At 47.9% G+C, this 23,675-nt stretch overlaps 1 protein-coding gene across 1 annotated transcript in view; it reads left to right on the plus strand.

Moving 5' to 3' along the window:
* MEI4 (meiotic double-stranded break formation protein 4) overlaps positions 1-23,675 on the plus strand; it is a 364,267-nt gene that overhangs the window by 214,517 nt on the left and 126,075 nt on the right. The window lies entirely within an intron of this gene.

Here is a 23,675-nt window from a genome sequence, read left to right on the forward strand (position 1 = left end):
AGTGGGTGTCACGCCTATATCCGCGCTTGCTGCAGACACAACATCTTTTTTGGGGGGGTTCGCTGGGTAGGGGTACTCGCTGGGTAAGGGTGCTTGCCACCTCACCAGCTTGAACTGCATTTATGGGACTCGCCACGTCACCAAGTGTTACTGCAGTGCTGGTTTGACTACGACCGGGGTGTACTAGGCCGCTGGTGCTTGCCAGTTCACCAAAACGCTACCAAAAAAACTGTTAGCGATCGCAGGGATCAGGCCTGACTCTGCGAACGCTGCAGTTATGCGTTTAGTGTTTTGTAAGTGTCAGTGATCGATCGATACTGCACTTGGGTGGGCTGGGCTGGGCCGGGCGGAGGGGCAAAACGCAGGTGCTAGCAGGTATCTGGGCTGATCCCGCTAACACTGCGTTTGTGGGAACCCTAAACTGCTGGGGACGCTAGTATAGATCTGATCAGATCAGATATTGATCCGATCAGATACTATACCACTAAGGGAGGTGTACGGTGCGTGCGTGGGTGTTAGCGGTACTGGCGCTAACCTGACGCTGCCTGGGGCTGGTGCTTGCCAGTTCACCAAAACGCTACCAAAAAAACTGTTAGCGATCGCAGGGATCAGGCCTGACTCTGCAAACGCTGCAGTTATGCGTTTAGTGTTTTGTAAGTGTCAGTGATCGATCGATACTGCACTTGGGTGGGCTGGGCTGGGCCGGGCGGAGGGGCAAAACGCAGGTGCTAGCAGGTATCTGGGCTGATCCCGCTAACACTGCGTTTGTGGGAACCCTAAACTCCTGGGGACGCTAGTATAGATCTGATCAGATCAGATATTGATCCGGTCAGATACTATACCACTAAGGGAGGTGTACGGTGCGTGCGTGGATGTTAGCGGTACTGGCGCTAACCTGACGCTGCCTGGGGCTGGTGCTTGCCAGTTCACCAAAACGCTACCAAGAAAACTGTTAGCGATCGCAGGGATCAGGCCTGACTCTGTGAACGCTGCAGTTATGCGTTTAGTGTTTTGTAAGTGACAGTGATCGATTGATACTGCACTTGGGTGGGCTGGGCCGGGCAGAGGGGAAAAACGCAGGTGCTAGCGGGTATCTGGGCTGATCCCGCTAACACTGCGTTTTTGGGAACCCTAAACTGCTGGGGACACTAGTATAGATCTGATCGGATCAGATATTGATCCGTTCAGATACTCTACCACTAAGGGAGGCGTATGCTGCGTGCGTGGGTGTTAGCGGTACTGGCGCTAATCTGACGCTGCCTGGGGCGACGCATATCACCGCCGGGCGATCAGGGGGCTAAACCTTTATTAGGTAATAAACGGCGGGTGCCCTGACACTATAAAAAATAAACGAACTAACCAGCGTCACCCGTAACGGTTATACGGTGATCAGTGGTGAAAGGGTTAACTAGGGGGCAATCAAGGGGTTAAAACATTTATTAGGTAGTATATGGGGGTCCCTGTCACTATAAAACGCTGACGGCGAACCTAAATATTTACCTCCCTAACTAGCGTCACCAGCGACACTAATACAGCGATCAGAAAAATGATCGCTTAGTGACACTGGTGACAGGGGGTGATCAAGGGGTTAAAACTTTATTAGGGGGGGTTAGGGGGGTATCCTAGACCTAAAGGGGGGTAATACTCACTGCCCTAACACTGTAACTGTCACAAACTGACACCATGCAGTAATCAGAAAAAAAAAAAAATACTGCTTGCTGTCAGTTTGTGACGGGGGGGGGGTGATTGGGGGGGGATCGGGGGGCGATCGGGGGGGATCGGGGGTGTAAAGTATGCCTGGCATGTTCTACTGTGTGTGTGTGTTGTGCACTCACATGTCTTCTCTCCTCGGCGCTGGGACGGAAACTGCCAAGCCGAGGAGAGATGACATCACATCCTCTGCCTGTGTGAAACTACACACAGGCAGGGGAGGATTCCGATTGGCTGGGAGCGATCGCGAGGGGGGGGCCACGATCGGATGGTCTCCCCCTCGCCTCCCGACGCTCCCAGTCAAATGCCGACTGCCGCTGGCACCGGGGGGGGGGTCCGATCGGACCCACCGCCCGCGGGAGGCAGATCACGTACAGGTACGTGATTCTGCCTGCCCGTGCCATTCTGCCGCCGTATATGTGCGTTAGGCGGTCGGCAAGTGGTTAAAACACCGCTGCACAAATACAGTGTGATATAAAATATTGCAACAATCTCCATTTTATTCTCTAGATTCTCTGCTAAAAAATATATATAATGTTTGGGGGTTCTAAGTAATTTTCTAGCAAAAAATACGGATTTTAACTTGTAAACACCAAATTTCAAAAATAGGCTTAATCATGAAAGGGTTAATGATGCTTAAAGTGAAAAAAAATCCTACCTGGGGGGTGTCTATAGTATGCCTGTAAAGTGGTGCATATTTCCCGTGCTTAGAATAGTCCCTGCACAAAATGACATTTTTAAAGGAATAAAAGTCATTTAAAACTGCTTGCAGCTTTAATGTAATGACGGGTCCCGGCAATATGGATGAAAATCAGTGAGACAAACGGCATCGGTACCCCCCCCCCCCCCAGTCCATTACCAGGCCCTTTGGGTCTTGTATGGATATTAAGGGGAACCCCGCACCCAAATTAAAAAAAGTAAAGGCGTGGGGCCTAGGGTTGCCACATCATCCCTTTAATCCAGGACACACATTAATTACACAGGTTCTGTGGCTGATTAAGGTGGTAATTAAACTCACTTGGTGCCTTATCTGCATTAAATCGGCCTCAGAACCTGTGTAATTCATATGTGTCCTGGATTAAAGGAATGATGTGGCAACCCTAGTGGGGCCCCCAGGCCTTATATACTCTGAACAGCAGTATACAGGCGGTGCAAACAAGACAGGAACTGTAGGTTTGTTGTCATGTAGAATCTGTTTGTAATTTTGAACTGGTACATTTTTAAAGTGTAGCTCCAGCCAAAAAATCTATTTTTAAGCTTTTTGGAAAACATAGGCAAGGGTTATCACCCCTGTAACATTTGTTTTGCTGTCTGTGCACCTCTTCAGAAGATTTCACCTCACTTTCTGTCCCAATGACAAATGTTTTTTGAAAATTTGGGGGTTTTAGTGAAACAAGGATTGTTGACAAAGCATCAGTGGAGAGGAGACAAGTTTTTCCCATATTAACTCTTACAGGAGAGAATTTCCCTTCCTAGGGGTAGATTTCATCTCACTTCCTGTTGTCTCCTTCCATTTGCAAGTAGGAGTCATTTGTAAGTTGGATGTTTGAAAGTAGGGGCCTGCCCTATATACTCTGCAGAAATTGGGGCCTTAGGTGTTGGTGTTGCCACAACACTGTAAGCCCTTACAGTTACTCTTGGTGGGCGCTGGAACGGGCCCTGCTGTGAAATATTATATCAAGAATTGTAATTGCATGCACCTGTTGAACAGGGGCAGAAAAATTGGGCCTTTGGTGGTGGTGGTGTTGCCACAACACTGTAAGCCCTCACAGTTACTCTTGGTGGGCGCAGGAATGAGCCCTGCTGCAAAGTATTGCATCAAAAAATGTAATTACATGCCCCTGTTAAATAGGGGCAGAAAAATTGGGCCTTAGCCATTGCTGCCACAACACTGCAACCCCTCACAGAAACTATAGTTGGAGCGCAGGAATGAGCCCTACTGCAAAGTATTGCATCAAAAATTGTAATTAAACGCCCCTGTTAAACAGGGGCTGAAAAATTGGGCCTTGGGCACTGGTGTTGGTGCCACAACACTGCAACCCCTCACAGATACTCTAGTTGGAGCGCAGGAATGAGCCCTGCTGCAAAGTATTGCATCAAAAAATTGTAATTATACGCCCCTGTTAAACAGGGGCAGAAAAATTGGGCCTTAGCCACTGGTGGCGATGCCCAGAACTAAAAATGTTCTTACAAGCTATCAGCATGAAAATTGAGGAGGAAGAGGATTGTCACTCAGCATAAAAGGATAGTCACTCAGCATCAGCATAGGCAGTCTTGAAGGGATCTCACATTAAAAAAAAAATATTCGGTTACATCAGCATCAGGTGCTTGGTAGCTGGTGATCCAAGAGTGATTCATTTTTATGAAGGCCAGCCGATCGACCGATTCGGTGGACAGGCGCACCCTGTGATCAGTTACAAAGCCTCCAGCAGCACTGAAAGAACGCTGGATGCAGGACAGGCCAGTAGCTCAATTGCATACTGTGCAAGCTCTGGCCAGTGATCCATCCTCAAGACCCAGTAACCCCAGAGGGAAAGGTGTCCAAGTCTGATCTTGCCCCTAGGTAATCCTGCACCATGTGAATCAGACACTGGCGATGGTTGCTGGAACCGATCATACTTTGGGGCTGCGGACTAAAAAATTGTCTGAATGCATCGGTCAGACGGCCACCTTCTCCACCGCTCCTTCTGTGACTGACCGAAGCCTCAGCACCACGTTGTCCAGGCATACCAGGAAATTGTAACCTCCCAGGCTCTGGAAACGCATTACACAAACTTTGCTGCAAGGCCTCCCAAAGATGTTTCATCCTCTGCTCCCTCTGCAACGGCAAGATAAGGTCCACAACCTTACCCTTGTAACGTGGATCAAGGAGGGTTGCCAGCCAGTAATCATCCCTCCACTTGATACCACGAATACGAGGATCCTTCCGCAGGCTTTTCAGGATCAGGGAGGCCATGCAGCGTAGGTTTGCTAAGGCATTCTGTCCAGAGTCCTCTGGGTCACTAAGGACAACATGATCCGCAGCCACCTCCTCCCAGCCATGTACAAGTCCATGGGTTTCTTCAGACTGTAAATGATCCCTTGAAGACTGCTGCTGATGCTGAGTGCCAGGCTCCACCTCCATGCTGACACATTCCTCCTCCTCGTCCTCTTCCTGTGTGATCGCCGGGCACGCAGGAACACTGTCTGGATAAAGGGGGCCTTGAGAGGTAAGGAAGTCCTCCTCCTCCTCCCTCTGTTCTGCCTCAAGTGCCCTGTCCATTATTCCATGCAGCGTGTGCTCCGACAGGTGGACAAGAGGGACAGTGTCACTGAAGCATTCACTGTCACTGCTCACCATCCTCGTGGTCTCCTTAAATGGTGACAGGACAGTGTTATCATAGCCCACTGGCGTGGGGAAAAAAAACAAGCTCCCCTGACCCTGTCCTGGTGCCATAGTCGCATAGGTACCCATTGAAGGCCCTCTGCTGCGTGTGCAGCCACTGCAGCATGGCCAATGTTGAGTTCCACCTGGTGGGCATGTCACAGATTAGGCGGTTCTTGGGCAGGTTAAATTCCTTTTGGAGGTCAGCCAGCTGAGCACTGGCATTATATGACCTGCGGAAATGCACATAGACTTTCCTGGCCTGCCTCAGGACATCCTGTAAGCCCGGGTACCTGCCCAAGAACCGCTGTACCACCAAGTTAGGGACGTGAGCCAAACAGGGCACATGGGTCAGTTGTCCCTGTCGGAGGGCGGAGAGGAGGTTGGTGTCATTGTCGCAAACCACCATTCCTGGCTTAAGCTGGCGTGGCATCAACTACCTCTGAACCTGCCCCTGCAGAGCTGACAGAATCTTTGCCCCAGTGTGGCTCCTGTCCCCCAAGCACACCAGCTCAAGCACCGCATGGCATCTTTTTGCCTGCGTGCTTGCGTAGCCCCTTAAACGCCTACGGAGCACTGCTGGTTCCGAGGACAAATCAGCACAGGAAGAGGCCATGGAGGAAGAAGAAGAGGAGGGGGTGGAGGAGAGAGGTGTAGCAGAATCAACACTAGAAGAATTTTGGAGGTGTGGTGGCGGAACAACCTCCAACACTACTGCACCCTGTCCTGCATCCTTCCCAGCTGCCAGAAGAGTCACCCAGTGCGCGGTGAAAGATAGGTAACGTCCCTGTCCATGCCTGCTGGACCATGAGTCAGTGGTAATATGCACCTTACCACTGACCGCCCTGTCCAGCGTGGCCAAGACATTGCCTTCCACATGCCGGTAGATAGCCGGAATCGCCTTCCGTGAGAAAAATTGGGCAGAGTCTACCAACTGAAAAGGCAGCAGTTGAAATGCTAGCAATTTAACCAAGCTAACATTCAACCGCTGGGCATGTGGATGGCTGGGAGCGAACTTCTTTCGGCGGTGCAGCAGCTGGGGCAGGGAAATTTGCCTGGTACAATCTGATATCGGTGTACCGATAGAAGATTGCCCACAAGTACTTGGCTGTGGCACACCTAATTCTACACCTTCATTCCTCTCAGTGCAGGTTTCAGAGAGGACTGAAGGTATAGTGGGGTTGGAGATCCCAGCTGATGAGGAGCAAGGAGAGGTCTGCTTTGTTCTTTGGTGTGGGTACGCTTGCCAAGGAACTGCATGGCAGGTCGACATATGTCTGGTCAAGCATGTGGTGCCCAAGCGGGTGATGTTTTAGCCACGCGAGATACGCTTGAGACATATGTTGCAAATAGCAGCGGTGCGATCTGATGCACTCATCTCAAAAAAGGCCCACACCAAAGAACTTTTGGAGTAACGCTCAGAGACAGCAGCGCCCTGCACATGCGGAGCTCTGCGATGTGATGCAGTCAGTGCGCTGCCCTTAAGCTGACCCCTGGAGGGCATCCTGTCTTGTTGGAGGTGTGCCGCCTCCTCCTCCTCCCTCCTATCAGGCACCCACGTGGAGTCAGTGACTTCCTCATCATCCCCTCCCTCCTCATCACTGGAGCAAAGCTGGAAGTATGCTGCAGCTGGGGGAACATGACTGCCAGATTGCTGTCCTTCTTGGGCACCCCTCTCTCTGGGCTCACGTTACTGCCTTCCTCTAGCTGGGTACCATCATTGGAGCCTTCAAAATGCTGGGCATCCTCCTGGAGCATGTACCCAACACTGTGGTCCAACAGTTCGGGGGACTCCTCAGGAGTACATGGTGGGGCTAGGGAAGGAGTGACTGATGCTATTGAGCTGAGGGAAGAGGCCGCGTTGGCAGCTGCTTTGCCAGACAAAGTACCCTGAGCCAGGGTGAGAGAGGATGACAAGGATGAGGACGGCTTGGTCATCCACTCTACCAAGTCTTGGGCATGTTGCGGCTCAACACAACCAGCTGCTGAAAAAAAGGACAAGCATGTCCCACGGCCACGTGCTGATGAGGATGCATCGTGTCCACGACCAGCACTGTTGCCTCTAGACACAGAGCCTGCTTGCCCTCTTTTATTGACTTGTGACTATCTTCCTCTCCTTGTTAGCAGAATCAACTGCCTGCCTATAGTATTAATAGGATCAGAACACCAGGAATTGTCTTCAGGTAGCTTTAAGTGCACACTGTGCAGAGGACACAGTACACTAACTGTAAATACTGTAGCTGCCTGCCTGTGGTATTAATAGGATCAGAAGAACACCAGCAATTTTCTCCAGGTAGCTTTAGGTGCACACTGTGCAGAGGAAACAGTACACTAACTGTAAATACTGCAGCTGTCTGCCTGTGGTATTAATAGGATCAGAACACCAGCAATTGTTTTCAGGTAGCTTTAGGTGCACACTGTGCAGAGGACACAGTACACTAACTGTAAATACTGCAGCTGCCTGCCTGTGGTATTAATAGGATCAGAAGAACACCAGCAGTTGTCTTCAGGTAGTTTTAGGTGCACACTGTGCAGAGGACACAGTACACTAACTGTAAATACTGCAGCTGCCTGCCTGTGGTATTAATAGGATCAGAACACCAGCAATTGTCTTCAGGTAGCTTTAGGTGCACGCTGTGCAGAGGCCACAGTACACTAACTGTAAATACTGCAACTGCCTGCCTGTGGTACTAATAGGATCAGAAGAACACCAGCAATTTTCTTCAGGTAGTTTTAGGTGCACACTGTGCAAAGGACACAGTATACTAACTGTAAATACTGTAAATACTGTAAAAACACCTGCCTGCCTGTTATATTAGTATATTAGGAAGAGAATAACAGGAACCGATCTAGCTAAACTGAATACAGTGTGTATATATATATATATATATATATATATATACACAACACCTAGGATGCATATATATACACAATACACCGTAAGTGCAGCCAGCCTAACTTAAATCTTAAATCAAATGACACTGTCTCTCTGTCTATCTCTCTCCGCCGCTGCAACACACTACACAAGGCCAGCACGCAGGCGGCCTTATATAGTGTGGGGCGTGTACTAATCCCCCTTTGCCATAATTGGCCAAAGCCACCCTGGCTTTGGCCAATTACGGCTCTCTGTACAGACAGCGCTGTGATTGGCCAAGCATGCGGGTCATAGTGCATGCTTGGCCAATCATCAGCCAGCAATGCACTGCGATGCCGCAGTGAATTATGGGCCGTGACGCGCCACTCGAATTTGGCGCTAACAGACCAAAACGTTTGTAATTTGACGAACAATCGAACAGGCAATGTTCGAATCGAACATGGGTTCGACTCGAAGCTCATCCCTAAACAGGATGGTAGATCATGATTAGGGATGAGCTTCGTGTTCGAGTCGAACCCATGTTCGACTCAAACATCGGCTGTTCGCCCGTTCGCCGAATTGCGAACGATATGGGCCGTTCGCGCTAAATTCGTGTGGCGCGTCACGGCCCATAATTCACTGCGGCATCGCAGTGCATTGCTGGCTGATGATTGGCCAAGCATGCACTATGACCCGCATGCTTGGCCAATCACAGCGCCGTCAGTAGAGAGAGCTGTAATTGGCCAAAGCCAGGGTGGCTTTGGCCAATTATGGCTCAGGGGATTTAGTACACACCCCACACTATATAAGGCCGCCTGCACGGCGGCCCTGTGTAGTGTGTGTTCTGGTGTGCTGAGAGATAGAGAGAGAGAGAGACAGTGTCATTTGATTTGAGTTAGATAGATTAGGCAGAACAGTCAGTCAGTTAGCTGCACTTACAGTGTATTGTGTATATATATGCATCCCAGGTGTTGCATATATATATATACACTGTATTCAGTTTAGCTAGATCCGTTCCTGTTATCTTCTATCTAGACTATTTACATTTAATGCAGTGCGTCCTGCTCACAGTGTTCAGCTAGATCCGTTCCTGCTATTTACATTTAGTGCAGTGCGTCCTGCTCACAGTGTTCAGCTAGATCCGTTCCTGTTATCTTCTAGACTATTTACATTTAGTGCAGTGCGTCCTGCTCACAGTGTTCAGCTAGATCCGTTCCTGCAATTTACATTTAGTGCAGTGCGTCCTGCTCACAGTGCTCAGCTAGATCCGTTCCTGCTATTTACATTTAGTGCAGTGCGTCCTGCTCACAGTGTTCAGCTAGATCCGTTCCTGCTATTTACATTTAGTGCAGTGCGTCCTGCTCACAGTGTTCAGCTAGATCCGTTCCTGTTATTTACATTTAGTGCAATGCGTCCTGCTCACAGTGTTCAGCTAGATCCGTTCCTGCTATTTACATTTAGTGCAGTGCGTCCTGCTCACAGTGTTCAGCTAGATCCGTTCCTGCTATTTACATTTAGTGCAGTGCGTCCTGCTCACAGTGTTCAGCTAGATCCGTTCCTGCTATTTACATTTAGTGCAGTGCGTCCTGCTCACAGTGTTCAGCTAGATCCGTTCCTGCTATTTACATTTAGTGCAGTGCGTCCTGCTCACAGTGTTCAGCTAGATCCGTTCCTGTTATTTACATTTAGTGCAGTGCGTCCTGCTCACAGTGTTCAGCTAGATCCGTTCCTGCTATTTACATTTAGTGCAGTGCGTCCTGCTCACAGTGTTCAGCTAGATCTGTTCCTGCTATTTACATTTAGTGCAGTGCGTCCTGCTCACAGTGTTCAGCTAGATCCGTTCCTGCTATTTACATTTAGTGCAGTGCGTCCTGCTCACAGTGTTCAGCTAGATCCGTTCCTGCTATTTACATTTAGTGCAGTGCGTCCTGCTCACAGTGTTCAGCTAGATCCGTTCCTGTTATCTTCTAGACTATTTGCATTTAGTGCAGTGCGTCCTGCTCACAGTGTTCAGCTAGATCCGTTCCTGTTATTTACATTTAGTGCAGTGCGTCCTGCTCACAGTGTTCAGCTAGATCCGTTCCTGCTATTTACATTTAGTGCAGTGCGTCCTGCTCACAGTGTTCAGCTAGAGCCGTTCCTGCTATTTACATTTAGTGCAGTGCGTCCTGCTCACAGTGTTCAGCTAGATCCGTTCCTGTTATCTTCTAGACTATTTACATTTAGTGCAGTGCGTCCTGCTCACAGTGTTCAGCTAGATCCGTTCCTGCTATTTACATTTAGTGCAGTGCGTCCTGCTCACAGTGTTCAGCTAGATCCGTTCCTGTTATCTTCTAGACTATTTACATTTAGTGCAGTGCGTCCTGCTCACAGTGTTCAGCTATATCCGTTCCTGTTATCTTATAGACTATTTACATTTAGTGCAGTGCGTCCTGCTCACAGTGTTCAGCTAGATCCGTTCCTGTTATCTTCTAGACTATTTACATTTAGTGCAGTGCGTCCTGCTCACAGTGTTCAGCTAGATCCGTTCCTGTTATCTTCCTACTGACAGGCAAGCTTGTCTGGTTACAGTATATAAAGCTACCTGAAGAAAATTACAGGTGTTCTATTTGATCCTATTAGTACCACGGTCAGGCAGCTAGACTATTTACATTTAGTACAGTGCGTCCTGCTCACAGTGTACAGCTAGATCCGTTCCTGTTATCTTCCTACTGACAGGCAGGCTTGTCTGGTTACAGTATATAAAGCTACCTGAAGAAAATTACAGGTGTTCTATTTGATCCTATTAGTACCACGGTCAGGCAGCTAGACTATTTACATTTAGTACAGTGCGTCCTGCTCACAGTGTTCAGCTAGATCCGTTCCTGTTATCTTCCTACTGACAGGCAGGCTTGTCTGGTTACAGTATATAAAGCTACCTGAAGAAAATTACAGGTGTTCTATCCCAGCTTAGTGCAGCTACAGGCCATTAGTATGTCTGGAAGGCCAAGAAGGAGAGGCAGACAGTCACAAGCCAATAAGAGAGGGCAAGCAGGCTCTGTGTCTAGTGCTGGTCGTGGAGACGGTGCATCCCATGGCACGTGGCCATGGGACACGCTTGGCCTTTTTTTTGGCAGCTGGCCGTGTTGAGCCGCAACATGCGGAAGACTTGGTCGAGTGGATGACCAAGCCGTCCTCATCCTCCTCATCCTCTCTCACCCATGCCCAGGGTGCTTTGTCTGGCAAAGCAGCGGCCTCTTCCCTCAGCTCAATGTCATCAGTGACTCCTTCCCTAGCTCCACCATGTCCTCATGAGGATTCCCTCGAACTGTTTGACCACAGTGTTGGGTACATGCTCCAGGAGGATGCCCAGCGTTTGGAAGGCTCTGATGACGATACTGAGCTCGATGAAGGCAGTAACATGAGCACGGACAGAGGGGGTGCCCAAGAAGGACAGCAATCTGGCAGTCATGCTCCCCCTGCTGCAGCATACTGCCAGGTTTGCTCCAGTGATGAGGAGGGAGGGGATGATGAGGTCACTGACTCAACGTGGGTGCCTGATAGGAGAGAGGAGGAGGAGGAGGAGGAGGAGGCGGCGGCACATCACCAACGAGGCAGGATGCCCTCCAGGGGCCAGCCTAAGGGCAGCACATTGACTGCATCACACCCCAAAGCTCCACATGTGCAGGGCGCTGCAGTCTCTGCGCGTTATTCAAAAAGTTCTTTGGTGTGGGCCTTTTTTGAGACGAGTGCATCAGATCGCACCGCTGCTATTTGCAACATATGTCTCAAGCGTATCTCGCGTGGCCAAAACATCTCCCGCTTGGGTACCACATGCTTGACCAGACATATGTTGACCTGCCATGCAGTTCGTTGGCAAGCGTATCTAAAAGACCCACACCAAAGAACAAAGAGGATCTCTCCTTGCTCCTCATCAGCTGAGATTTCCAACCCCACTAGACCTTCAGTCCTCTCTGAGACCTGCAGTGAGAGGAATGAAGGTGTAGAATTAGGTGTGTCACAGCCAAGTACTTGTGGGCAATCTGCTTTTGGTACACCGACGTCAGATTGTACCAGGCAAATTTCCCTGCCCCAGCTGCTGCACCGCCGAAAGAAGTTTGCTCCCAGCCATCCACATGCCCAGCGGTTGAATGCTAGCTTGGCAAAATTGCTAGCACTTCAACTGCTGCCTTTTCAGTTGGTAGACTCTGCCCCCTTCCGTGAGTTTGTGGAATGTGCGGTTCCTCAGTGGCAGGTACCCAAACGCCACTTTTTCTCACGGAAGGCGATTCCGGCTCTCTACCGGCATGTGGAAGGCAATGTCCATGCCTCGCTGGACAGGGCGGTCAGCGGTAAGGTGCATATTACCGCTGACTCATGGTCCAGCAGGCATGGACAGGGACGTTACCTAAGTTTCACGGCGCATTGGGTGACTCTGCTGGCAGCTGGGAAGGATGCAGGACAAGGTGCAGTAGTGTTGGAGGTTGTTCTGCCACCACGCCTCCAAAATGCTGATTGTGACACACCTCTCTCCTCCACCCCCTCCTCTTCTTCTTCCTCCATGGCCTCTTCCTCGGAACCAGCGGTGCTCCGTAGGCGTTCAAGGGGCTACGCAAGTACGCAGGCCAAAAGATGCCATGCGGTGCTTGAGCTGGTGTGCTTGGGGGACAGGAGCCACACTGGGGCAGAGGTTCTGTCAGCTCTGCAGGGGCAGGTTCAGAGGTGGTTGACGCCACGCCAACTTAAGGCAGGAATGGTGGTTTGCGACAATGGCACCAACCTCCTCTCTGCCCTCCGACAGGGACAAATGACCCATGTGCCCTGTTTGGCTCACGTCCTTAACTTGGTGGTGCAGCGGTTCTTGGGCAGGTACCCGGGCTTACAGGATGTCCTGAGGCAGGCCAGGAAAGTCTGTGTGCATTTCCGCCGGTCATATAATGCCAGTGCTCGGCTAACGGACCTCCAAAAGGAGTTTAACCTGCCCAAGAACCGCCTAATCTGTGACATGCCCACCAGGTGGAACTCAACGTTGGCCATGCTGCAGCGGCTGCACACGCAGCAGAGGGCCATCAATGAGTACCTGTGCGACTATGGCACCAGGACAGGGTCAGGGGAGCTTGGTTTTTTTTCCCCACGCCAGTGGGCCATGATCAGGGATGCATGCACTGTCCTGTCACCATTCGAGGAGGCCACGAGGATGGTGAGCACTGACAGTGCATGCATCAGTGACACTGTCCCCCTTGTCCACCTGTTGGAGCACACGCTGCGTGGAATAATGGACAGGGCACTTGAGGCAGAACAGAGGCAGGAAGAGGAGGACTTCCTTAGCTCTCAAGGCCCCCTTTATCCAGACAGTGTTCCTGCGTGCCCGCCGATCACACAGGAAGAGGACGAGGAGGAGGAGGAGGAAGATTGTGTCAGTATGGAGGTGGAGCCTGGCACTCAGCATCAGCAGCAGTCTTTAAGGGATCAGTCCCAAGGAACACATGGACTTGTACGTGGCTGGGAGGAGGTGGCTGCGGACGTTGTTGTCCTTAGTGACCCAGAGGACTCCGGACCGAATGCCTCAGAAAACCTACGCTGCATGGCCTCCCTGATCCTGCAAAGCCTGCGTAAGGATCCTCGTATTCGTGGTATCAAGGAGAAGGACCAATACTGGCTGGCAACCCTCCTTGATCCACGTTACAAGGGTAAGGTTGCGGACCTTATCTTGCCATCGCAGAGGGAGCAGAGGATGAAACATCTTCGGGAGGCCTTGCAGAAAGGTCTGTGCAACGCGTTCCCAGAGACTGGGAGGTTACAAACTCCTGTTTCTGGACAACGTGTTGCTGAGGCTTCGGTCAGTCAAAGAAGGAGCGGTGGAGAAGGTGGCCGTCTGACCGATGCGTTCAGACAATTTTTTGGTCCGCAGCCCCAAGGTATGATCGGTTCCAGCAACCATTGCCAGCGTCTGTTTTACATGGTGCAGGAATACCTAGGGGCAAGATCAGACTTGGACACCTTTCCCACCGAAAATCCTCTGGGTTACTGGGTCTTGAGGATGGATCACTGGCCAGAGCTTGCACAGTATGCAATTGAGCTACTGGCCTGTCCTGCATCCAGCGTTCTTTCGGAACGCACATTCAGTGCTGCTGGAGGCGTGGTAACCGATCACAGGGTGCGTCTGTCCACCGACTCGGTCGATCGGCTGACCTTCATAAAAATGAATGAGTCTTGGATCACCACCAGCTACCAAGCACCTGATGCTGATGTAACCGAATAATTTTTTTTGAAATCTCAGATCCCTTCAAAGACTGCCTATGCTGATGCTGAGTGACTATCCCTGAGTAATTATCCTCTTCCTCCTCAATCATCACGCTGATAGCTTGTAAGAACATTTTTGGTTCTGGGCGCCACCACCAGTGCCTAAGGCACAATTTTTCAGCCCCTGTTTAACAGGGGCGTGTAATTACAATTTTTGATGTAATACTTTGCAGCAGGGCTCGTTCCTGCATTCCAACTAGAGTGTCTGTGAGGGGTTGCAGTGTTGTGGCACCAGCACCAGTGCCTAAGGCCCAATTTTTCTGCCCCTGTCTAACAGGGGCGTGTAATTACAATTTTTGATGCAATACTTTGCAGCAGGGCTCGTTCCTGCGTTCCAACTAGAGTGTCTGTGAGGGGTTGCAGTGTTGTGGCACCAGCACCAGTGCCTAAGGCCCAATTTTTCTGCCCCTGTCTAACAGGGGCGTGTAATTACAATTTTTGATGCAATACTTTGCAGCAGGGCTTGTTCCTGCGTTCCAACTAGAGTGTCTGTGAGGGGTTGCAGTGTTGTGGCACCAGCACCAGTGCCTAAGGCCCAATTTTTCTGCCCCTGTCTAACAGGGGCGTGTAATTACAATTTTTGAAGCAATACTTTGCAGCAGGGCTCGTTCCTGCGTTCCAACTAGAGTGTCTGTGAGGAGTTGCAGTGTTGTGGCACCAGCACCAGTGCCTAAGGCCTAATTTTTCAGCTCCTGTTCAACAGGGGCATGTAATTACAATTCTTGATCTAATATTTCACAGCAGGGCCCTGTGAGGGCTTACAGTGTTGTGGCCACAGCAACACCTAAGGCCCAAATTTCTGCTGAGTATATAGGGCAGGACCCTACTTTCAAACATCTAACTTACAAACGACTCCTACTTGCAAACGGAAGGAGACAACAGGAAGTGAGATAAAATCTACCCCTAGGAAGGGAAATTCTCTCCTGTAAGAGTTAATATGGGAAAACAATTTCTCCTTTCCACTGATGCTTTCCAGTCCTTGTTCCACAAAAAAACCCAAATTTTCAAAAAACATTTTTCATTGGGACAAAAAAGTGAGGTGAAATCTTCTGAAGAGGAGGAAAGACAGCAAAACAAATGTCACAGGGGTGATAACCCTTCCCTATGTTTTCCAAAAAGCTTAGAAAAGATTTTTTGGCTGGAGCTAAACACGTTAAAAATGTTCAAAATTACAAACAGATTCTACTTAACAACAAACCTACAGTCCCTGTCTTGTTTGCACCGCCTGTATACTGCTGTTCAGAGTATATAGGGCCTGGTGGCCCCACACCTTTCCTTATTTTAATTTGGGTGCGGGGTTCCCCTTAATATCCATACAAGACCCAAAGGGCCTGGTAATGGACTGGGGGGTACCCATGCTGTTTGTCTCACTGATTTTCATCCATATTGCCATGACCCGACATGACATTAAACCCGCAAGCAGTTTTAAATGAGATTTTTTCCTTTAAAAATGACATTTGGTGCAGGGAGTGTTCTAAACATGGGAAACACGCGTCACTTTACAGGCATACTATAGACACCCCCCAGGTACGATATTTAAAGGAATATTTCACTTTTTTTTTTTACTTTAAGCATCATTAAAATCACTGCTCCCGAAAAAACGGCCGTTTTTAAAAGTTTTTTTTGCATTGATACATGTCCCCTGGGGTAGGACCCGGGTCCCCAAACCCTTTTTAGGACAATACCATGCAAATTAGCCTTTAAAATGAGCACTTTTGATTTCGAACGTTCGAGTCCCATAGACGTCAATGGGGTTCTAACGTTCGTGCGAACTTTCGGTCCGTTCGCGGGTTCTGGTGCGAACCGAACCGGGGGGTGTTCGGCTCATCCCTAATCATGATCAAGCCTGGATCTGTTTTTCTTTTTTCTCCCCCCTGTTTTTCCTAGGGGAAAAATGTTTTTATGTATTTTTTTTGTTTTGTTTTGTGTGACCTTTACATAAATATTATCATATTAATGTTGCAATACTTGATAATGTGGTTAAGTCTGATTGGTTTATTGGTAGTACTTAAAACAGAATTTTTGAGACAGTACTATAGTATTATTATTCCATTTATACTATTATTTAAAAATGCCTGCTGAAATAGCGTTAATGTCATGGAATGTGAGAGGTCTGAAGGAACCAGTGAAAAAGAGAGCTATTTTCTCTACCCTAATGCAACACAATCTGTCAATTGTCTGCCCAAAGGAAACACATCTTATTCAAGACACTACATCAATATTACAGAATGGGAGGTATCCTATTCAATATCATTCTGTATATTCTGCATATTATAGAGGTACCAGTATATTGATATCTTCTAGAATGTAATTTTCCTGCAGGCAGGCATTCATAGATTCACAGGATATATATGTCCTATTGGTGTGTACTTTATTCTCTGCAGTATATATTGTGGGCTCAGTTTATATTCCCCTGCCATAGAGCTCGGAGGTATTGCGGAGGATTAGCATGTGTTTGGCAGAGCATACTGGTATACCGTTGTTAATAATGGGAGATTTCAATAGTGTTTGTAACCTGGGTATGGACCGTTTTCCAGCAGGTTCATGGGTGGAGACTCCCTTTGCTAGACACTTGCAGGAATTAGGTTTATACGATATATGGAGGGTCTTTAATCCCATGGCCCATGCCTAGTAATGTTGTTTTTCTCCTTATAGATCATTATCCAGGATTGATTTAGTCCTGAGTACGGCTCTAATCCTACCAATTGTTTCCGATATCCAATACCTAGGAAGGAATATTTCAGACCACTCACCAATCTTACTGTCTCTAATAAAAATTCAACCATGTACTAAATCTAACACAGAAGGAAAAAAATGGCCCATTCCTAATAAACAAGCACTCATGTGGCAGTGAAATTTAAACATGCACACCCTAACTGGGTGTAAAAAAGAACAGAAAAAAAACAATTAAGGCTACAGCTGCTACCATAAATCTAGCCCAAAGGAAAGTACAGCAATTGAAACACAACAAAGTCCAGCAAACCAAGACAGCGCTATGCAAACTTTGATGTCAACTTTGTGCTTAATCAAAAGTCAAGACATATACAAATGCATACAGTCAGGTCCAAAAATATTGGGACATCAACACAATTCTAATCTTTTTGGCTCTGTGCACCACCATAATAGATTTGAAATTAAACGAACAAGATGTGCTTTAACTGCAGACTTTCAGCTTTAATTTGAGGGTATTTACATCCAAATCAGGTGAACGGTGTAGGAATTACAACAATTTGTATATGTGCCTCCCACTTTTTAAGGGACCATAAGTAATGGGACAATTGGCTGCTCAGCTATTCCATGGCCAAGTGTGTGTTATTCCCTCATTATCCCATTTACAAGGAGCAGAGAAAAGGTGCAGAGTCAATTTCAAGTGTGCTATTTGCATTTGGAATCTGTTGCTGTCAACTCTCAATATGAGATCCAAAGAGCTGTCACTATCAGTGAAGCAAGCCATCATTAGGCTGAAAAAAACAAAACAAACCCATCAGAGAGATAGCAAAAACATTAGGTGTGGCCAAATCAACTGTTTGGAACATCCTTAAAAAGAAAGAACGCATTGGTGAGCTCAGAAACACCAAAAGACCCAGAAGACCATGGAAAACAACTGTGGTGGATGACCGAAGAATTCTTTCCCTGGTGAAGAAAACACCCTTCACAACAGTTGGCCAGATCAAGAACACTCTCCAGGAGGTAGGTGTATGTGTGTCAAAGTCAACAATCAAGAGAAGACTTCATCAGATTGAATACAGAGGGTACACCAGAAGATGTAAACCATTGGTGAGCCTCAAAAACAGGAAGGCCAGATTAGAGTTTGCCAAACAACATCTAAAAAAACCTTCACAGTTCTGGAACAACATCCTACGGACAGATGAGACCAAGATTAACTTGTACCAGAGTGATGGGAAGAAAAGAGTATGAAGAAGGAAAGGAACTGCTCATGATCCAAAGCATACCACCTCATCAGTGAAGCATCGTGGTGGTAGTGTCATGGCGTGGGCATGTATGGCTGCCAATGGAACTGGTTCTCTTGTATTTATTGATGATGTGACTGCTGACAAAAGCAGCAGGATGAATTCTGAAGTGTTTCGGGCAATATTATCTGCTCATATTCAGCAAAATGCTTCAGAACTCATTGGACGGCGCTTCACAGTGCAGATGGACAATGACCCGAAGCATAATGCAAAAGCAACCAAAGAGTTTTTTAAGGGAAAGAAGTGGAATGTTATGCAATGGCCAAGTCAATTACCTGACCTGAATCCGATTGAGCATGCATTTCACTTGCTGAAGACAAAACTGAAGGGAAAATGCCCCAATAACAAGCAGGAACTTAAGACAGTTGCAGTAGAGGCCTGGCAGACCATCACCAGGGATGAAACCCAGCGTCTGGTAATGTCTATGCGTTCCAGACTTCAGGCTGTAATTGACTGCAAAGGATTTGCAACCAAGTATTAAAAAGTGAAAGTTTGATGGATGATTGTTAATCTGTCCCATTACTTTTGGTCCCTTAAAAAGTGGGAGGCACATATACAAACTGTTGTAATTCCTACACCATTCACCTGATTTGGATGTAAATACCCTCAAATTAAAGTTGAAAGTCTACAGTTAAAGCACATCTTGTTTGTTTCATTTCAAATCCATTGTGGTGGTGTATAGAGCCAAAAAGATTAGAATTGTGTCGATGTCCCAATATTTATGGACCTGACTGTATTTTTGTCCATAATCTGTTTTGGAAAGGTGCTGTATAAACCACACTGAAGCAGATGAGAAAGTCCAGTACCTATCTGATTCAATAAAGTCAGGTTGCTGTCACCAACACCTCCATGCATGCAAAGAGATGGGGGGGGGGTGTGCAGAGCCCCCCTCTTATAAAACTCTTTTCCAGAGATTACTTGAACACTGTGCATAAATCTCAAAATATTACATTGACACTCTCTCCAGGGATATTTCCTCTCCAAGTCCCGTTGATGCCAGATAGCTGGATCTCTCAATCATGAAGTCATTCAAAGAAAAAAGGAGGAAACACCATAGCGTAAGCCTGTTTAAAACCCTTTATTTTTCTTCAAAAACACTTCCCCCCCTTTAAGGCTTGCACTTACAAACATATGCATAAAACATTGGCAATATTCACATAAAATCAGCAGACTCTATCGGGAATCGTTACGGCATCTCCGACCCGACTGAGCTTGTTTTTCCAGCAGTAGTCACAACTGTATCCCTAAATGACGTGCTGACGTCACTACTATTCGTCATATGGCTTCTCACTGACGCGTTTCGCATTCACAACATCATTTGAGGGTGTGGCCATACAGCGTAACCTACTCTTATATACTGAAGCTTGACTAGGGAAATTTAACCCCTCAGGTTACACCGATCTTCCTTCTAAGCTGAAGTACCGCTACAACAGCAAAAGTAATATGACCAGCAGACAAAGCCGTACGGGAGCCACAGGCAGCCCTATAATAGTTAGGCAGCTCCATATATGTACTGATGTCCGCGGATCAATCAAGGCTGAAGTACCGCTACAACAGCGGAGATAATATGACCAGTGGACAAAGCCGTACAAGAGCTGCAAAAAGCCCAATAATAATTAGGCGGCTCCATATATACACCGATGTCTGCAGATCGATCAACTGTGCAACATCACCATACTAATCTTTGCAAGAGTATTAACAACAATACCTAAAATAAGGACGTATAACATACATTCTCCTTTACTTATAATAGTAATTAAAATCATATATTCAATATTCCTGACCGATTAGGCATTAGGCACAATTTTAAAATTAAATTCCGTAAAAACCCGTATTAAAACTAAATATAATATTAATATATAACAAGATACAAATCAATGTATATATGAGAAAAACATTACAAATATTAATCCGCATAGGGTATAGCAAATGTATCTACAGCTAAATTATCTCACTAGCTACTTCCTTTAGGCAACATACAAAATTAAACAACATAAACCATTAGTATAAGGTATTAATACTGATAAATAAAGTATACCTATATATCATTTTAATAATTACTGATAAAGCAATTGACGTCCAGTTCTACGTTCAAGCCCCTTGGTGTCAATGTGTTCATCAAAAATATCCATCGTGTTTCACTCAGATATTTTTCATATTAGATTGGAACTTCTCCAATTTGGGTGAACTCTATCAACACCCCAAAACTTCAGACCAGACGGGTCTTGGTTATGGTGTTTCTTGAAATGCATGAAAACGCGATGGTACTTAAACCCAATCTCTATATTGTGTATGTGTTCAGAGATTCGTTTTTTTCAGGGTTCTTTTTGTACGGCCCACATACATCAAGTTGCAAGGGCATTGTAGAACATACGCAACATGTGTAGTACCGCAGGTTATAAATTCTGAAATCTTAAAAGTTTTATTATTACTGGTAGAGGTAAATTCAGTCAAACCACAGATTGGCTGATTGACCTTGGAACAAGTCTGTCATCTCCTACAAGCATAAAAACCTGCACAGTCCCAGAACATAACTGGTCTCACAGGTGGATCTAAAACTTTTTTAACCACCCTATCCCCAAAATTGGGTGCCTTTCTGTAAATCAAAGTGGGATTAGGCGGCAGAGCTTGATTAAGGACATTATCCATGCACAAGATATGCCAATGGCGTTTGAAGATGTTCTTAATTTCTCTATATTGTACATAGAAATTTGAAATAAATCCCCATTCTTGCCTAGAGTCACCCACATATACCTTATCTCTTAGGTATGTTTCCCATGGAATACACCCAACGTCATGGATGATTTTATTTAGATCCTGCTCTTTGTAGCCTTTCTGTAGGAACTTATTTTTAATTACTGTAGATTGTAACTGGAAATTATTATTTCTCTGGAGTTCATTTACAGACACAGCTCCATTTTCTTCACCGTAGGTTATATCTTCCTCCTTTCAGGAGAGACTAGGCAGAACATGCATTGCATGTGAAAAAAACAGAACTATACAGTTCTGCCCAGGGGGTGGTCCCTCTGATATAACCCCTCAGCCTGCCTCCTGCAGCTCAGTTTTTTTCTGCCTAGCAAAGGAGAAGGACCTAGGCTCCCTATCTGGACCATTGGCCCTGGGGTTTTTTTCTGGATTTTGCCTTTTTGCGCAAGATTTTAAGATCCTGTGATCTTCCATCAACAGCTGGCTGGGTGACAGGCTGGATAAATATAGATCCTTGTAGTCTCCCCAGCCTGGCCACCAAGTGTGTGCAGGCCCTAGCTATGCGCTGGGTCGGTGAATTCCAAGCTCAGGGGCACACATATGACCGTACTACCGATGTCTTTGTCACAGTGTGCCGTGGCCCGCAGCCCCTCCATACTGCTCGGGTGTGGGTCTGTGATGGGATGTCCCCAGTTCGTCCGGAGGGTAAGTACAGCTCTTCCTGTCTCGGCAGGACTGAACAGCTGGGCATTCCCTGGGAAGTCGATTAGGGGGTCCCTCTTCTCCCTTTCTTCTCTCCCTGTCCCTGCTTTTCCCTCCCCCCGTGGGGGATGCTGCAGACTGGCGGTGTGTGTACTTAGGCAGGGGTCCTCCGGGGGGGCTCTTATCCCTGATGGGGGGCTGTGCTGGCTGTCTGTGTCCCTGATACTGTGTTTCTGGGTGTCTGTGGGCTTCTTTATCTAGGTATATCTCTGTGTACAGTTGTGATGTCAGCCATTTTCTGTTAGCCCTGTGAAAAATGTGTGTGGCGGCCATTTTCCCTGTGTTTTTGTCCTATGTACAGTACGCCCGGCGGCCATTTTCTTGTAGCCCAGCGTGCTTTTTCTCCACACAGCTCTGTTCCCTGGGCTCAGAACAGTGCGGTTTTCGTTCCAGGACGTCTGTGCATTCTCACATGATACAGCCAGCAGCAGCAGCAGCATGGCACATCTCTCGGTCAGGGTGGTGAGTCCTGTGGTGGGAACTCCTCAGTCTGTAGCAGCTAGAAGGGTGGGACTATACACCTTGTCCTAAGTCCCCAAGGGTGGCAGACAAGAAAGGTCAGCATGGTGTCAGAACCTGGTATTCCCTAGATCTCCCTGCAATTGCAACCAGCTCACCTGCAAATAGTGTGGTGCCTTTGGACGCTTTGTCGGCGGTCCTTGAATCGTTCGTTGCCAGGGTGGAGACGGCGCAAGGGGGGTAAAAAAACTGCCCCTGCCCCCCCGTCCTCCAGGGAGAGCTCTGATTCAGACTCGGGCCCCGCAGTGACTGGCGGCCCCTGTTCTGATGTGTCAGAGGACTCTGACCAGGACCGATCGGACAGTGAGGATGATTCCGTGTCCGGGTCAGCGCAGGAAAAAGCGCTAGTTGGAGCACTTATCACCACTGTACGTGATACCCTGAAAATACAGGATGCGGCAGGATCCTCTGCTGAGGTGGCGGTCCCTTTTGGGTCCCGTAAGCCAGCCCATACACCTAAGGTGTTTCCGTATCTGACTTACTTTGATAAGTTCATATACAAGGAATGGGGTAGCCCGCAACGGACCTTTTCGGTCCCAAAATGAATGGCGGTGCCTTACCCCTTTGAGGAGAGCCTTCTTAAAAAATGGTCGGCTCCCCCAATCGTGGCCCCCCCGGTGTCCAGGTTAAACAAAGTAACCATGATCCCGGTAGAAGGGACTCCTGCATTAAGAGCCCTTTCACACTGGGGCGGTTTGCAGGCGCTATTGCGCTAATAATAGCGCCTGCAAATCGACCCGAAAGTGCCGCTACTTTCATTTCATTTTCACTGCAGAGGCGCTTTGCGGTGGTATTTAACCCTTTCTCGGCCACTAGCGGGGGGTAAAACCGCCCCGCTAGCGGCCGCATACCGACGGTAAAACGCCGCTAATAATAGCAGCGTTTTACCGCCGACGCCGACGCCGCCCCCGCCCCAGTGTGAAAGGGCTCTTAAGGATCCTACCTACAGGAGGGCCGAGGCAGTGGCACGATCCATCTTTACGGTAGCGGGGTCAGCGCTACGACCGGTACTGGCCACGGCATTAGTGTCACAGACCCTTACTGAATGGGCGAAACTATTGCACCGTGAATTGGAGAAACAGCAGTCTCCTCCTGTCTGCATGGAACTAGCTGACCAATTGGTGCAAGGCTGCACCAATTGGTCTGTGATGCGGCCCTGGATACACTTCCTTTGCTCTCCAAAGCATCAGTATCAGCAGTGGTGCTGTGGCGCCTGATATGGCTGAAATGCTGGTCTGCGGACCAGGCATCTAAAAAAGCTTTGACGGATTTGCCTTTCCTTGGTGAACAGCTTTTTGGAGCCTCGCTAGATAACATTATTAAGACTGTCACGGGTGGGAAGAGCACTTTGCTCCCACAGTCCAGGAAGGGTAAGGAGCCAGCCTCAGGGAAATGTTTCCAGTCCAACAGGGCAACTACTGAGGGACAGAAGCGTCCCTGGCCTCGCAAGCCCAGCAAGCCTGCGAGCAAAAGTGCTACCGCATGAAGGTTTGCCCCCGCCCAACAC

Source organism: Aquarana catesbeiana, linkage group LG04 (genome assembly GCF_042186555.1).
Source record: "Aquarana catesbeiana isolate 2022-GZ linkage group LG04, ASM4218655v1, whole genome shotgun sequence".
NCBI classification, from domain to species: domain Eukaryota; kingdom Metazoa; phylum Chordata; class Amphibia; order Anura; family Ranidae; genus Aquarana; species Aquarana catesbeiana.